Source organism: Argiope bruennichi, chromosome 5, assembly GCF_947563725.1.
Source record: "Argiope bruennichi chromosome 5, qqArgBrue1.1, whole genome shotgun sequence".
NCBI classification, from domain to species: domain Eukaryota; kingdom Metazoa; phylum Arthropoda; class Arachnida; order Araneae; family Araneidae; genus Argiope; species Argiope bruennichi.
Genome location: NC_079155.1, coordinates 84,505,310 through 84,523,012, shown reverse-complemented (window position 1 = coordinate 84,523,012; position 17,703 = coordinate 84,505,310). Strand labels below are relative to the sequence as shown.

Below are 17,703 nucleotides of genomic sequence, written 5' to 3'. Positions count from 1 at the left end.
TCAGTATTAGCAAATTAAGATATATAAGGTTAAAGATACAAAGTGTATTTGCCAGCTTATTAACCTGATAAAAATATAATTTTGCTGTTTGACAGAATCGTACTCCACTTGCGGAAAATAATTATTTGTATTATCTATGACTCAATCTGTTATGAAACAATTGCTTAAGGTGTTGTTGATGAAGAAGCAAAATAATATTTCATTAATAAAATTTCATTCAGACGTAATATATTCTATTTATATATTTAATTTAATATATATAATTAAACAAATACAAGATAATTTATTTAGATTAGCTTAACTGTTCGTAATATAGCATTTTCAAGAAGCAAAACTTTATTATTAAGGAAATTGCATAAGTTATATTTGTTCCACTTTTTAAAAACTGTTGTTTGTTAGCTTGTTTTTGGAAATTTCATATTGTCTAGCAACAGTCTAATTTGATTGTCTGCATTGTGGTAAGTCTGCAGAAATTTTGTAAATAAAGTTATAGATTAAATATGCGATAACGTCATCTACTTTATTGATTCAATTATTTTTTAGCTATATTTCTTGAATTTTTGTAATTGATAATTTCTCAAAAATACTTAAAAATTTATTTAGTGAATTCAGAAAAGTTCATTTCTTGCATTCATATTAAAGAATGATCAAAAATGTGCACTAATAGTGTGCATGTGTGTGTGTGCGCAAGCTCCATTCGTATAGAAATATAGTCTGTTGTATTTGATTTTAAAACTTTGAAATTCGATAACTTTCGATAGCAATGATCAATTAATAGCTTATCCTTCAGAATAATTTATGCTAGGGGATCTTGTATAATTTTGAGTCAGACAAATATTTGAATTATTTCAGATTTTTAAATATTAATAGGCCAAAATTATTGTAATAATCCATTCATTTCAAATATTTATTAAAATAAACGGTTATTTTTTATTAAATTGTTTCTTAATTGTCAATAATTGATATTTTATTTTTATATATACTTATTAATTTATGGTGAAATGGTGAAAAAATATTTATCTTTTGCAAATTGAGCAATTTTTTTCCGGCCATAAAAAACTCATTGTATGTTCAAAATATCTATTTTAATAGACTTAAGCTGTAATTGAATGACACCAAAAATCTGACAAAACGTATCTCGCCTCTTCTGCAACAGACATTACTCACGAATGACAATTGTTGGTGCCAAGACATATCGAATGTCCATAATGAGCCTCTAAAACTCAAAAAAAGATGAGACAGAGGGGGGGGGATCGTGGAAAAGAATCGCCACTGACCTCTTGTTACCCAGATGTGATTCAAAATCTCCAGAGAGACAGAGATGAAGTATTAAAAAAAAAAAGGATCCGAGTTGCATGAGATCAGACCCTAAGAGCGCTGTTGAGACTCTCATGAAATATGGATAGGTGAAACCCCAGCATAAAATAAATAAGGATCCGATGGAAACTCCAACCCTTTTTTCTCATGGTTTGTTGCCTCTGTCTCGACTGAAGGCGACTGGTCATCACGGAAGTGGGTCATTTCTTCTTGCAGTCGGTGGAGTCTTTCGGAACCGATTTTCTGGACGGATGGTTCGTTTCTATTTATGATGTTATATAATGGTAATAATTATGGTAATATGATCTGGTACAGCCATATAGTCAATCGTATCGTCAACTTTGATCGAGCTTCGGTGATGTTTCAGATAGCAACATGGGCAAAGGATTCAAGCGGATAATTTTTTGAAATGGGGCTTTTTCTGCTTGTTATTTTATTGATAAATGATTAATATTACCACCAACTTCTTAATGAATGCTTCATCAAATATATGCAATAAATATACACAATAGACTCTTACACAATGCAGAAATATGTTCCATATTATAAGATATCCCATTATACAGGATGTAGATTACAGAACAAATATATGCAAGTTCAAACATATTATCTCTAATTTGCAACTGCACATTTTGATAATGAGATTTTACTTTATTTTTAATCTGTCAGTTTTATTGTTTATATATATAAAGGTTAGTTGAAGGTTGTGCCAAGGTTTTATATGACGAAATTTCTTGAAATTGTGGATGACAAACGATCACTGATGATGTCATCAAATCTAAACGTCATAAGCTTTCAAAAAGTGTCGAAATTGTTACAGTGATCGCGACTAAAAGATTCTGACATAGTTATTCATTCGTAGAGAATGTGCAGTGAAATTGAGCTTTGCGATATCTCTTGAAAAGGGGGGGGGAGCGCTGAAGACATACAATCTTTGATGACATATCTATTAAAGATAATGCGCTTTCAAATTAATTAAAAAATTGGCAAAGTCAAACCAGTTGGTGGAGCTGAGGTACTGGTTCTTTGGCTTTGCTTATTATGTTATATATATAGATTAAATTGCGAAGATAAAGTGCTCAAATGGATTATTTCTAAAGAAATTGAACAATTTATAAAATAATTGTGAAAAATAAATACGTAAATCCATATTCACCGCTTGCATTACGAAGAATAGACGTGGAGTTCAAAGCTTTTTTTAAAAAAGCCCTTAAAAAGCGAGTTTTATATATTTTTTTAATTTAAATGCTGAAAGAATAATTAAATGACGCACTAAATGTCTAAACCAACCAGTTAACTGTAATTTTAGTTATTTTTTTAAATAATTTTACTTAGTATTATAATTTTGATTTAATTTAACTCGGTTAAGCCCTCATTTTGAATAATACGATGCCTATTTATGACACAAATCTTATCATTATGATCCTTAATTGGGTAATACTTGAGCCAGAATCCCACTCTCTAAGATTCCACAGCTCATCAATAGGAAAATGTTTGTCCCTGAAGAATTTAACGTACACCAGATCAATGTACATGGCAGATGTTTAAAAAAATCGGGTTTTAAACTTACAGTTCTCATATACCGACCCGCAATTACTAGGTAATTGCGGCTAGTCGATCTTATGAAATAGAAAGGATTTTACACGAAAAATTCGTAAGCCTACTAATTCACAATCACCAAATAGCTATGATATCAATTAATAAGCGTAAAATAAATTTATAATAGCATACATTGCTTTAACTGAATAAATCAATTAAAAATACAAATGATACTGGTTTGAATGAATATATGAAAAACAGCGATTAATTTCGATGTCAAATATAAATAAAATTCGAGGCCAATCATGCATTTGCAAATTCTTTCTTAAAAAAATTGATGATTAAGTAATGTACAAAACAATAATCAGCCATTGATTTAATTGAAAGGCTAAAAAAAACACTTGATCTGACTGAAAACTGAATAATTAATTAAAGATTTTCAATTAAAATCTTCAAGATAAATAACACAAATGCTTAATCGAAATTGAAACGGAATAAATGATTAAATATTTTCACTCGAAGTCATTCAAATAAAAGGAAATAATTAATTTGGAACAAACCGATAGAATAATAGTTAAAGTAAGCAAGCTGAATTTTATTCATTTTCGTATATTTCATCCATTTTTTTTTTTTTTTTTTTGTTCTATTTTGTGAACTATATTCTGGTTCCAAAATGCTACGAATATTTTTATTTTTTCTAGTTCATATTTTAAAGAAGTTAATAATATTTTTGTCTTTAAAATGTAATTTTTCTATTAATTTCTATTAATCTCTTCCTTGTGTTCGTTTTTTCCAATCTTGTTGTCTTTAATCAAGTTTTTTATCTGTTTTTCACTCTCCATAATACCTATGTAATAGGAATGTTTAGTGTTAATGTTTTTATGTACCACAAAAACCCTTTTGCTTAATATTTATGAGGGACTTCTTTGAAGGATAGATGAAAAAATTCCCTCCTTCCCTGGTAGGCGAGCGCCAGGTGGTACATTTGGCTTCTAGAAGTGATTGCAGGTGGAGTTGGCAGGTCTTGATTGGATCCCGGGCAACCTGATCCCTGTGATCCGTGTCAGAAGAATGCCGATGATCCCTCGCCTCGATTGCTTCAGATCCATGGATATCGATCCATGGGGTGTGCCATGGATTTAGATAAATATTGCAATTGGCCGTTAATTACTCCTAACGTATCCTGTGGAATTTGCGTTTTTGGCTTTTGGAGATTTTCGTAACGAGGTTTTAAAATAAAAATGATGTATTCAGAATGAACCATTGAGCATTATTGACTGTTTAATATATATAATATTAAATCCAATTCAATATTAATAATTGTTGATATATCTAGTTAAGGTGCATGTATATGCCGTTAATTATTTCTAACGTATTTGCGGAAATTACATTTTTGGCTCTAAATCTTCGCAAAGGGTTTTTAAAATACAAATGATGTATTCAGATTGAACCGTTGGGCATTATTGAATATTTAGTAAATGTAATATTAAATCTAATTTGGCGATTTCATCCAGTTAAGATGAATTTATAAATAGAAAATATAAAACTTATTAAAGAAATGTATAAATTATGATATTATTATTTTGAATTTCAGTGATATTTTTATGATTTATAAGTTTATTTGCATTTTTGAATTTTTATGAAGAAATTCCTCATTAGATATGTAAATGAAATTTATTTTTGTTTATTTGAGAAAAATAGAGATAAATTACTAATTTGCAACTCGGTACATAAATAAAATTAATTTTCATTTATACAATAATTTAATGCGAGATTAGCAAAGTATTATAGAGATTTACATTATGAACGGGAAAAAAATGTAAGATCAATAAGAAAATTACATTTCAATAATCTTCTCGACACTGAACAAAAGTTGTAATAAATAATTTTACTGATTCCAACATTCATATGGATATAAGAAACAAATTTTTTATTGCTGTTAAACGCATTTTCAATTACAATTATTGATGAATTTCAAATTCGTAAATTCGTGAATTTCGTAAATTCGTAAATAATTCAGTCCTATTCCAATTAATTCTTTTTCAAGAAACATTTCGCAGTTTTAAATATTTTTCTCATTTTTAAACAGAATAATATTTAAAAGCAGTTTTATTGTCTATAAACTGTATGATGTGGTTTACTCGATTTTAAAAAGTCATTCATATGCTCTATAGAAGCGGTCCTTGAATTTAAAACTACTTAATTTAGCTTAGGGTTGCATATTGAGTAGTGCGTGCACATTAAGTATGAAATTTTTAAAAATTTAATTAGATTTTTTTTAAATAATTTTTAGCGTTTTTTTTCTAAATAATTTCGATGCATATTATTGCGCAGAAACCGTTTTTGCACCACGTTAATATTTGAAACAAATATTTCAATAACATCATTTATATCTGCATGCAAGTTTAATTTTACCTTAATAAATTTTTAAACATTTATTAAGAGTATTTCACAGTAATTCCTTTCATTGTTTTATTAACAGTACTTATACTCGCATGCTTTGCAATAATATTAAATACGCGCTTGTGTGTGTGTGTGTGTGTGTGTGTGTGTGTGTGTGTGTGTGTGTGTGTGTGTGTGTGTGTGTGTGTGTGTGTGTGTGTGTGTGTGTGTGTGTGTGTGTGTGTGTGTGTGTGTGTGTGTGTGTGTGTGTGTGTGTGTGTGTGTGTGTGCGCGCGTGCGCGTGTGTGTGTGTGTGTGTGTGTGTGCGTGCGCGCGTGCGTGCGTGCGTGCGCGCGCTCGTATCGCTGCTATAGATAGATAAATAGATTTCAGCACTATTTTAGAAAATAAAAGAATGCTCAATATTGCTGTATATAGAGTTTAAAAATAAATAAGATAGATAAACCAAACTTTATAATGTCTCAACTTACAAGGCTCGAATTCCCTTTAATTTTCTTAACAAACTGTCCAGAGATATATAACCCGTAAAATTTAATTCAGAGATTGTATTACAAAATTTCTATTTCTAATTTTTCTCTTCGTTTTTTGAGTTAAACTCATTTAGCTTTTTAAATCTTTATTGCCTACTATACTCTGTATCTCCCACTGTTCCGAAATGCCAAATGATTTTTAATCCATCTTATTTCATTGATACATTTTTTTTTCCTTCTCTTTTAACCTTTGCTTTCTTTCTTGATCGATGATCCTATCCCTAAGACATCAATCTGTCTACATCAAAATTTGCCGGACAGAATTAGCTTTTTTCACAGCATTTGATTCCAGTTCCCTTTGATAAGATCACTTTTGTTTCCTAGAAATGAATTTATGTCCTCTCCATCTGCTGCGGATTATTGTGACGTAACAAAAGATAGTTGATCGAAAAACTTGGCTATTCAGTTCTTTAAATATAAACATATAGTTATGTGTTTTATTTCAGTTGTTCGCGCAACATTGTATGGTTGATATGTGAGAAGCAGTTCAATTCTATCATCATTATTTCTTTTTAAAACCATTAAAAAAATTATGTGTGTTTGTAGTTTCGGATGTGATCTATTTTACTAACCTGTTTATTTTATTTTTTATTATTTTGTAATTCTATAAATTAATTTAAAAATGATTTTTGTATAATATTGTCCCCCAAAGTTATTACGGAAAAATATTAAGTTTTTAATTAATTTTTAATACAAAATCTATTTGAAATTTTCAGAATACCCTTCTTAATGAGTCTTTATTATGCAAGAAGTAACTACACCTCAGATTAGGCAGCTCTATATACCTAGTGGCAAAAAAAAAATATTCAACAATACGGAAAGATATAGCAGAATATGCAGTATCGTATAATATTCTATAATATTGTGTGATATAGAATAATTATTACACAATATTGCACAATATTATTAATCTATATTACACAATATTGCACAATATTATTAATCTATATTACACAATATTGCACAATATTATTAATCTATATTACACAATATTGCATAATATTATTAATCTATATTACACAATATTGCACAATATTATTAATCTATATTACACAATATTGCATAATATTATTAATCTATATTACACAATATTGTACAATATTATTAATCTACGTTACACACTATTGTAGAATATTATAAATTATTGAGAATATTGTGGGATATAGTATAGTGTTCTACAATATTGTGTAATGTAGATTAATATTGAACACTATTGTGGAGTATTGTGTTTGAATGATCCGCCTTGTTGAACACTTTGAGAGAGTTTCATATTATATTTGCTTTAAGCCACAATTTACAAATTAATATAATAGCTTCTAAACATCATAATGTAAACGAATTAAAATAGTATATCACTTGGAATAAATTAGATTAAATCATTTTGTAATTTAAAAGCGAAAGCCGTTAATGCCGTGATACTACACAGTTGTTTAAATGAAATTAAAGCTAATACTTTTTCAGTCTCTGTTTAGCATCTTAATTAAATATTTATTTGTGAACAATTTGGTTAGTTCAGTCTTTGCATAGATTAATTACTAGTTGAAGAATCTCAAACATAAGAATTTAAAGATGCGAATGGTAGTGTAAAGAAAATCAAAGCGAAATTAAAATGAAGGTTGAAGTATGCAGCTTTCCTAATTAATGTTTATTCATTTTTGTGTATAAATATGTTAACATATGCAGTTATTCATGCTTAAAATACACTTGAAAAGACTTTTCAAAGTAAAACACAACAAAAAAATCTTTGAAATTTGTGAAAATCACTTCTGAGAAACATTATTTTGAAAGCTTTGAGTTTCTCAAGAATTCACTTCTGAAAATTTTGCATATTTTACGACAATCAATTATATAAATAATGGCTATTTATTCTAATCTAATATTTTTAATGTTTCTTGGGGGAATTTATTGATATAATCTCAATTATTGATTTTGTTACTTTTATTGCGTGTGTCACTACAAATTAATTTATTATTTTAAGTATAAATTATGCGTGCACGTGAGTCGTATATATTTTAAAACTTGGGGTTCGTTATTGACATCAGAATGGGGGTTAAAATTAAATAACTTTTCTGGTAGAAAAAAAAACTGAAACAAAAAAAATACCCTTAGGTAAAAATAATGAAAGAAACTTTGTTTTTACTCTCCAGTTGTCGTCTTCCCCCCCCCAATCACTATTTTGATGTCGCCACTTTGAAAATAGATCTAAATAATTTTCTAATCGAAACAAATAGTTTGTTTTTGTTGTGTGTGTGTTTTATAATAATAGGCTGTTATTCAACAATGTAAGGTGGTAAAGTCTCGGCTTCAGAACTGAAGGGTTTTAGTTTCGAGACCCGATTTCCCGAAGAACCACCGTATAAGCGGAAGTCTTGTGCACATTAAATCCGAGGAGTAAACGAAGGAGCCAAACTTCCTCCTGTTGGTGTGGTGCGGATGTATGTAAAGGAGGTGTACAGATCAGTTATCGTCATCTGATCTCGGATCAAAATTACGAGGTCCGTCCCAAAATAGTCTTGAGTGTGACTTTAAAATTGGGACATTAATATAACTAAACTTCAGAACTGTAAGAGTAAGCATGCTAGTTATAGCTGAATTCTTACCAGAAGTGTTAAACTAATGCTCTAAGATTTTAGCCTGTTCAGGACCCACTGGACAAGGGACTACCACTTAAAAAATAAAAGACAGTCGTTTCAATCCACGAGACAGTTCCCATTCGCGATTTTTGTACGCTCCCCCGACCATTCCCAGAAAAGGAGCGAAAAGCGGCATGTTACTCACCCTCCGAAAACAGAGCAAAGATAAAAGATGGTTTTACGCCTTCTGTGGGAAATCCTCCACACCATACTTGCGTGCACCGGGTCACGGAGACCTATCGAGATCTTTTCGTGCGAGCCATTCTGTTATCTCTTCGTCTCTTAGCGATCGGGCTTGAATATTCTCCGTAGGACTCTTGCCATTGATGGCTTGTCGTAAAGATAGCACATGGGTGCTGGGACAAGAGCTTTTTTCCACTGCCTCTGCTACATGCACACTTCTTGTTGGGATAGTTATTGGCTTCTTAACTCAAGTGTTTGCTAACTTTTTGGGGCTTTTCCTAGAACTCCAATGGAAATCTAAACTGTGAGTCGTTAAAATTTTGATAAATAGAAGTCTGTAATGGGCAGCTGATGCGTCCAACCTTCTGATGTGAGATAAGTTAACACTAGCATCTGAAGGGTGTGTCATGTCCGTGCCTGTGGTAATTTCATTTTAATCTCCAAATTTTAAAAAAAAAATGCATTTTTTTTGCTTAAAATGAGAAATTTGTTTTCATTTAACCCTTTCTAGGGCCGTGGGAAGTATGCTTCCGGCCAAATTTTTCAATCTTTGTATGAAATTATGTAGATTGGCATTAGTTCTGACAAATTTTTTTAGTAAGTCAGAAACTTAGATGCTTCAGTTCTTTATCTCAGACAAAATGATGTGTCTTGATTTGTTACTTAATTATTAATTAACCAAATTAATTAATGAATCAAATTAAATTTATTTAATATGCTAAATGAATCCCTTTTCTTATTCTAATTTCAAGCCTAAAAATATTTTAACATAATATGACTAGAAAAAAATGGCCCTTTAAAGGGTTAAAGGGTTAAGAAACTATTAATTGCTTTGGATTCATTGTGATTTTCAATTTTATTTATAGCTAGAAAGTTGATATTAAATGTTAATGATATTAGAAACATTTATCTAAAAATCAATACCTTGCCATTTGAATCTTTTTACTTTGCAATATTTTATTTTTTCTGTTGAATAAATAACTCACAAAAACCGTCATCTGCTATACCATATTCCTTTTAAATTCGCTTAATTTCGTTGTTTTGATTGTTATATATTTTTCTATAAAATATAATTGGAGTGTCCATTTAATAGAACATATTAAATCTTATATTAGTATACTCTTACATTTTTACTACTGGTAATAAACTATTAAAACGGTGTAACAATTTAGCTTAATGATAATTTTACTCGAATCTACTATATATGACTTAAGTTAAATTATTAAAAAAAAATCTGAAATTTTTATAAAATTCCAGATTTTTAAAAATGTTATCCATATAAATATTTTAAAAAAAATGCTATCCAATAAAATTGTTATTCATAAGAATTAATAACTCTGTTATAAAATTTTCGAAACTTAAACTCTAAATAAAGTTAAATTTTACTATAACTATTGAACAATGCTTTTAATAATTACATATAATTTTAATAATTAGAATATGACAAAATAATACCAATATTTTAATATTCCTCAACACACCTCATTCATTTGGACCGAACCCGTATTTTCAACTGCGCCCCTATGACAAAGACATCTGATTTAAACCTTAATTCCCAAACTTCTATGCTATAACACAATTTTAATTGGAGAATAAAATCTATAAAACAGTCGTATTTAAAATCTGAATTTTGAAACACTTCTACTGGTGATATACAAAATCAAATACATTTCCATTACATTACATTTCAAATTAACCTAATTTGCATTAATTACTTTGTTTCTTTTAGTTAACTATAAATTTATCTGCTATTTTAGAAATACAATTGCTAAATCTTTTTCTTCAAACAAATAATATCACCAAGAAATAATAAACCATTTATTTCTCCATTACCATTTTTTATGCAAATTTTCCCAAATAAAATATCGTAATCTTTAAGAACAGTTCTATAATAATATGACAAAAAGATGTAACTAAACACTAGTTTAATTCATTCACTACAACTTATTTAATGAAATAAAAACCAGCAATTACACGTACGCACACACACATATGGGTGAAATATTTCACCTGTCTTAAAGTCAAATTAAACACTCCGTAAGCAATTTAAATGTCCGCGAACCCTGAAAAGAAGTTACGGCCGGCGAAATATTCTTTATTTACTTAAATTATTCTGAAATAAATAATTTTAAAAAGCGCTTTTGGCATTATTAGTATTACAGTGTTAGAACTGTTTTATTTGTGGCATGGACATAATAGGATGAGGGGGGGGGGATCACGCGAGGGAATTTAGGACTAGAGAGAATGAAATATGAATTCAGTAATAAAAGCATGGTGGCGTGAAACCGTTTCTTTTTCTTTTCATGACTGAATTTTTTAAAAAAAGGATTTGGAACTATAGTCCTAGCGTGGCAAACAAAATTCCGTCTTTGTTCAGAAACAAAAGGTTTGGTTCCCGTTTGCATCCGTCTACTTTTCCTGGAAGTGATTTTTTTTTCCCCGGAAATCCAAAAATCCTTTTTCTTGCAACCGCTTGCAGTTATTATCATCCAATTTTTTTATTGGACTTTTTTTTTAATGTATCAGACTGAGGTCCGTAAAATGAATAGGGATTTTTTTATATATATATATGTTTATATTTGAAATTGGAACAATTCCCTTTTCGGTTGTAGAAATATTAGAATAATAAAAAATGATTATAATAATTTATAATAAATATTATACTTGGAAAAAATGAATTTGAATATTTTGAATTTAAACGTAAAAGAGTGTGATATTTATTCAAGCACTTGCTTTGAATATGTGAATAATTTAAAAAAATTGATTGCCTTTTTTATGATGCAAATTTGTCTAAAGTTGTGATTTATAATGCTTTAAATCGAATTTCTATTAAACGAAGTCTCCTAAATATTTTGTTACAAAAAAAAATCTTTAGATAAAAATTTATTATGAAAACGGGAAGATAACAAAGGCTGTACTTTTTTGACTTTAAAACATATCATAAATCTTAAGTTTGCCATTACGAATGTAGTCCGCATCATCTGAATACAGTTCAAAATAAACATATATGTCCAAAAATAATGCCGTCTTGTTTCGGTAGAATAGAATAGAAATATAACTAAATTATACTAATTTAATTCTTGCTCAAGTGTTGCTAGTAAAATGAGCCATTTTGTTTAAATTTGGAATCTATTGTACATCTTGCACGTGAGAAAAAATATGATATTATAGTTTAAAGCAACATGCAATAAAGTATAGGGTGACATATGCAGTGCCGTTTAAGTATGGAGTCATATGATAAGCTTCATCATTATGGGAAATTCTATTGTTATTAACCAAATTCTTCAATGTGTTTTGAATTTGCTTTTTGCTACAATTAATAGTAAATATGTTTTGATTAAATGTATTATATTACTTATAAATCCTATCACTTATGGAAAAGAAGCATCGCTTCTTTAAGCACGACAGTTAAGTTGTTCTAACAAAACGGAACTCATAAAAGATTTAAACATTGCCATCCCAAACTATTAACTCTTCCTTAATTCCTAGATTTATGCTTAATGTAATCACCCTGTAAACAGAGTAGCACTCAAAGTGCCGTCACACGTGACAAAAATACCGTCACACACTGGAAACCATAAGTCGCAAAGCAAATAAAAAAGCTCTTGAAGGACAAATTGTTCCTGGTCTGATTACGCTATTAGGTACAGTATGGATTGCAGCTATAACACCACTGCGACACAGTCGTCTTTTTCATTTCTAGAACAAGGAACGCATTTCATATCACGCAGCACTAACTCATAATAACATCTTTGTTCGGATGTAGTTGTAGAAAATAACAAATAACAAATCGAGATTCGTCAGCTACTACATACATACTACAGGTTGCGAACTCGAGAAGACTTATGTGTATGTAAAATTTCTCCCCTTTTTTTTATGTTCTTGTCTATCGTTTATTCATCAGTTTTTTCACTGGAACCGCGTGGGGGTGGAGGACAGAACAGCGGATGTGTCACATGGCTCAACCATATGTGTATACTGAAGTAAAGGGTAGGTGAGGCTGGGGGGGGGGAGGAGTGAAAGTAACCTAATAAGTCTGTTCCTTGCTTTCTTCCTGACGATATGGGTTTTGGAGAATGTGGTACAGGGGATCCTCCATCTGTTAAATTACTGACTGTAATGTTTTGAACTTTAAGAAATTGAATCGGAGATTCAAAATTTTTGATCGGTTGTCAGATTTAAAAAAATCTATTATGAAATAAATAAATTAATATATATGATTTCGATAATATTGTTAGAGGGACTTAAACCAGTTAAAGTATTGATTGTAAAATTATAGGTTTTAAAATTATTTTTATTCTGGAATTTTCGATTTAGACTTCTAGTAAATTTTGATTTAGTTTTAATATTAATTTTTCAGATAATTCGATAAATTTTATTTGTTCAATGAAACTAGTTCAATCGAATATATATTTAAATATTTTTTTTTTTTTACTGTGGTTCTCAAAGCCAAGCAAATAATACAGATGCATATTAGAGCTGTCAAATGTTCATAGTTTCGGGGGTTTTTTTTTCCTTTCCAATTTTTATTATTTGTACTCAAAATATATGTTTAAAAAATTATAAAAAGTTTCTTCAATAAAAATATTTCATTAAATTTTTCAGGAAAATTATTTTTATTGAGTTCTTCTTTATCTATTATAAATTTATGTTATATTTTTTGTATTATTTTCATTTTCCTACAAAAAATTAAAACAAAAACTCTTTTAATAACTTCAAAAAATAGAGGATGCAAGAAATAGTTTATTTCAAAATATGCATTAAAAAAAATGAGAGTTATATGCATTCAGTTTTATCATTCGTTTATACATTTCTTATTAACAAACACTTATAAAATAAATGATAAAAATTTCAATTTCGGTATGCTAACTAGCTTACAGAAGTTAAATATGCATACCTAATCAATATGCTTTTAGCTTATAATTATCTAAAAAATTTTGAAATGCTAGTTTTTACTGTTTAATTTATAATCGAAAAGGTTGGATGAAACATTCATTTTCCAAATTTGATCCCATTTTATAAGCAATCTTATGGTAGCCACAATGCATTTTAACAATAACTTATTAATAATAAACTGCTTCATTTTTTAAAAAAATATTAATATTTCTAACGTATTCATTTTTTTCCACAATAAAGTTTAGAAATTTCATGAAACAACAGTTGAAGTGTAGATATTACTTCCATATGATGTGATTTTTCACTGCTAAAAATGGAATATAATTGTATAGCTGGTTAATTACATTTTATTAAGACATATTTCGCATAAGACATTAATTTGCATAAATCAAACATTATAATTAAGTCAAATATTAAGACATAATTTTTCTTAAAATAAGACATTATTTCACACATAAATAAAATATTAAATCAAAGAATCTTTTATAGAAGCATAACGTCGTTCAAATAACTATTTCATGTTCATTCAGTGCTATTTTTAGAACTTTTCAAAACTAGCAAATTGGTTTCAAATTTGACACCATCTTTCATTTACCCTTAATTCCGTTCGATTACTTCAATTCTATACATTAGTCATTAAGAATTAACTTCTAAACACAAATTAATTGCCATCTCAAGAATTGATTAAAAATTCACTTCCTTAAACAAATTATTTTAAGCAATCCCAAGGTTGTTAAGTGAGTTCCGCCAATGATTATTTTGGAAACTTGGTAAACACTATTAGTTGGAATTTTACACGTGAAACTAAAGAGAGAGATTTAATCCTTTAAATAAGAGAAGAAGTGCTGGGGACTTCCGACACTCGAACTCTATGTTGTCAGGTGTCCTTTATATTCGTCGAAAGATCCTCGAAAGTGTTCTCGAGCAAGCTTTTGAAAACTTACATTGGAAAATTTCTTTTATTTGCTCAAGTTCCGAGATTATTAGGATGAAAATGAGCGAACTAAAACGTGAAATTGTTTGAGTAGTATCGTCACTTAAATGTTGTAGCTGCTTCAAAGTTACAAGTGGTACACACTTAATGAATTTCAGCAATATAAATGTATAATTCAAGTTGAGTTACTTTGTGTTTACTTCAATACCCTGTTAATTGGGTCATTAAGTAAGAAATAAAGTCATTAAGAACAACTTCTGCAAAATATACAAAGTATTAAATTTACATGATATATTCAAATGTAATGGGAAAAAATATAATTATAAAATTTAGCCGTGTATTAGATAAAATTATACTATATATTATACCAAATGATGATGAATAATTTATTCAAAAGGATTAAGTAATTCTATTGCATTAACATTTTGGAGGGGGGAAAATTCCACTCTTTTACGACGAAAGTTGACCAAATTTATCCAATCAGTGCTTATTATAGAATTAATTTATTTTACGTTTAAGTAAATATATTGCATTTGGTTTTGAAAATTAAAAAAAAAACCTATGTCTAAGATTAAATTATACTACGTATTGGTTCAAATCATAATATGTTATTAAATAAAATAGTATAATGCGTTATATCAAATTATACTATGTATTGGATCAAATGGTGCGAATAATTTCGTCAAAATGATTAAGTTAGTCTATTACATTATAATATGTTGTCATATAGTAAAACATTATTGGCTCACAAACATTTTAACAAAAACTTTCTACCATTATGCGATCAAAATCGACTGAGTTTATTTAATCAATCAATCAATCAATTAAATGCTTATTAGAGAATTAATTTATTTTGCGTTTAAATGTGTTGTTAGGAGAATTAAAGAATTCTTTTAGCATTAAACATACATATAATTAGCTATTAACCATAATGCTTGTACTAAATATATTTTTTTAACTTGTATCTTTCAAAATTAAGCTATCGTATCGTCCACTGTTTTAATTTTGTTGTCAAATTCCAATGAGTTTTGAGAGCTTTTTGGATTGATTGAAATATTTAATTTTTTATCCATTGCATTCTAAATTAAGTATATTCTTAGTTTTAAAAAGTTTCGCCACTATTCTAACGTTTTCTTTCTAAGATCACATATTCAGCAGTAATATTTAAAACTTCGCATATATCATTGTCACTCAAAAGGCTCATTGACAAAAAAAATAGCTAAATATTCATATAAAAAGAAAGTTAATTTTAAAGATCAAAAGGTATGTGAATATTTTTTAAAAAATTTTAAACATCAGGCCAGAAAAATGATTCATTCTAAAATGAATAACATTTCGTTTTTTTAAGAAGTGACAAAATATCCGACAATATTTCAGATATTTTTACGTTGTTCAGAATATCAAACCACATTTTGTAAATATGGTGCAATATTTTGTACTATTATGGCTATAACAATAAATCGAATTGTGTTCATCCAATGATATTATAAAGATATCTTCACAATATTGTACAATTTTCAGTCTATTGGCTAATCAATATTCAGTCCGTCAATATTCGGCTGTACAATATTCAGTCTATTGGCAATATTCAGCTATTGGAAATATCATACAATAATTTGTCTAATATGGCAATGGTAATATAATCTGATACTAATCCAAGTTTCTCTTTTATGTCTTTGTCTAATTTTTAAACTGCTAATTTTCTAAATTAGCTTACTTAGAATTGCATTCTAAGTGATAAGTCACAGTATTTTTTGTATTGCATTAATATTTTTTTTTAATATGCGCAGAAGTATTTGAACTTCTGAACACTAAGAGTACATTAGTTTTGAATATTTGATGACTGCTACTAAATCGAGTTCGATTTTTGAATAATAAAATATTAATATTTTTTTTACTGAAAGAAATTTTGGTGTGGATACCTAAAAAAACCTTCATAAATGTGTTTTATATGAAGAAATCGCCTAGGAAGTAATCTTATGATTGAAACAAATGCAAAATATTTCTTCCAAATTTAAATAGGAACTGTCAACAATCATGACACTTCCTAATCAATATGAATAACACCTCACATACATCAACATTACTTTCAAAATCAGCAGTATTCAAGGTTAATTACTGTAAGAACACGATAAAACCAATAACCTTATACATCTAGTGTTTAAATCGGTTAATTGCTATGAATAATGATATGTGATTAGTATAATTACTCGCCAAATCACTATGCGTCGTATATTTTCTGAATTTGCACGTCTTCTGTCAGAACTTCCTGGAAAATTTTATTTTGAAATACAATGCAAATATTGTTTCGACAGAGAACGTCGGTGATTAATTAGTGCCTATACAGTAACTGTACGTACAAAAATCGAAAATATTTTTTAATGTATAATTCACCTATTATATATTTATTAAGAGCCACATTGAACAAAACTCAGAAAATCATCAATAAATGTAATTTCTCTCTCCCAATTACAAAGACAAAAGTAAAGTAACTTAGCAATAAATTCAGATATGTGTTTTATTTTATTTTTTCATTCTGATTTTGGTAAGTTTTCAGTCAAGTGTTGCTGCTAAAATTGTTAATTTCTCTTCTGATAAAAATTATTTTAAATAATTTTTTCAATCACTTTTCGATTAAAACATTTTTATAAAAACCCATTTTTAGTCATTATAAATCACATGCACATGGTACACACATACACAAAGTATACAATCTAATTGTAGTTTAGTGAACTAATTTCTAATACTTTGGAAATTGGCATACTATTTAAATTGGAGAAATGCTTTAAATAAATTACACAGTTTTGTTTTTTCCCCTATCAATCAATGAATATGCCCTTAAAAATATCCTGAAATTTAAATTTTTATACAATCTCCCAGTCCTATTATTCAAATTTAGTAAAATATTATTAGCAACTAATATCCTATTCTACAATCAAATTGGACCGAGTTATAAAGTTTTGAATTTCAGTATTCTAAACCAATTCGCCTCGGGGAGCAAAGTCCATTGACTGAAGGATGGGTCTTTGAGGCGGCCGTTGAAATGCTTTAAAATAGTGATATTCTGAGATTCGTAGTTCGGTTTTGATAACAAAACAATCAAACTTTAAAAGTTTTTGTTTTCCAGAGGTATTTCATTAAAAATAATAAAACCTCTGGACTGTATAAAAGTTTATATTTTGTAAATTTTCCATTAGTTCATTCATTAATTGAAACAAGACAAAATATAGTGCTTTAATGTATTTTTCCTATTGAAACTGTATGTCTC

At 28.6% G+C, this 17,703-nt stretch overlaps 1 protein-coding gene across 1 annotated transcript in view; it reads left to right on the top strand.

The window, feature by feature from the left end:
* LOC129968738 (irregular chiasm C-roughest protein-like) overlaps nt 1-17,703 on the top strand; it is a gene marked incomplete in the record, with an annotated part of 581,302 nt that overhangs the window by 404,263 nt on the left and 159,336 nt on the right.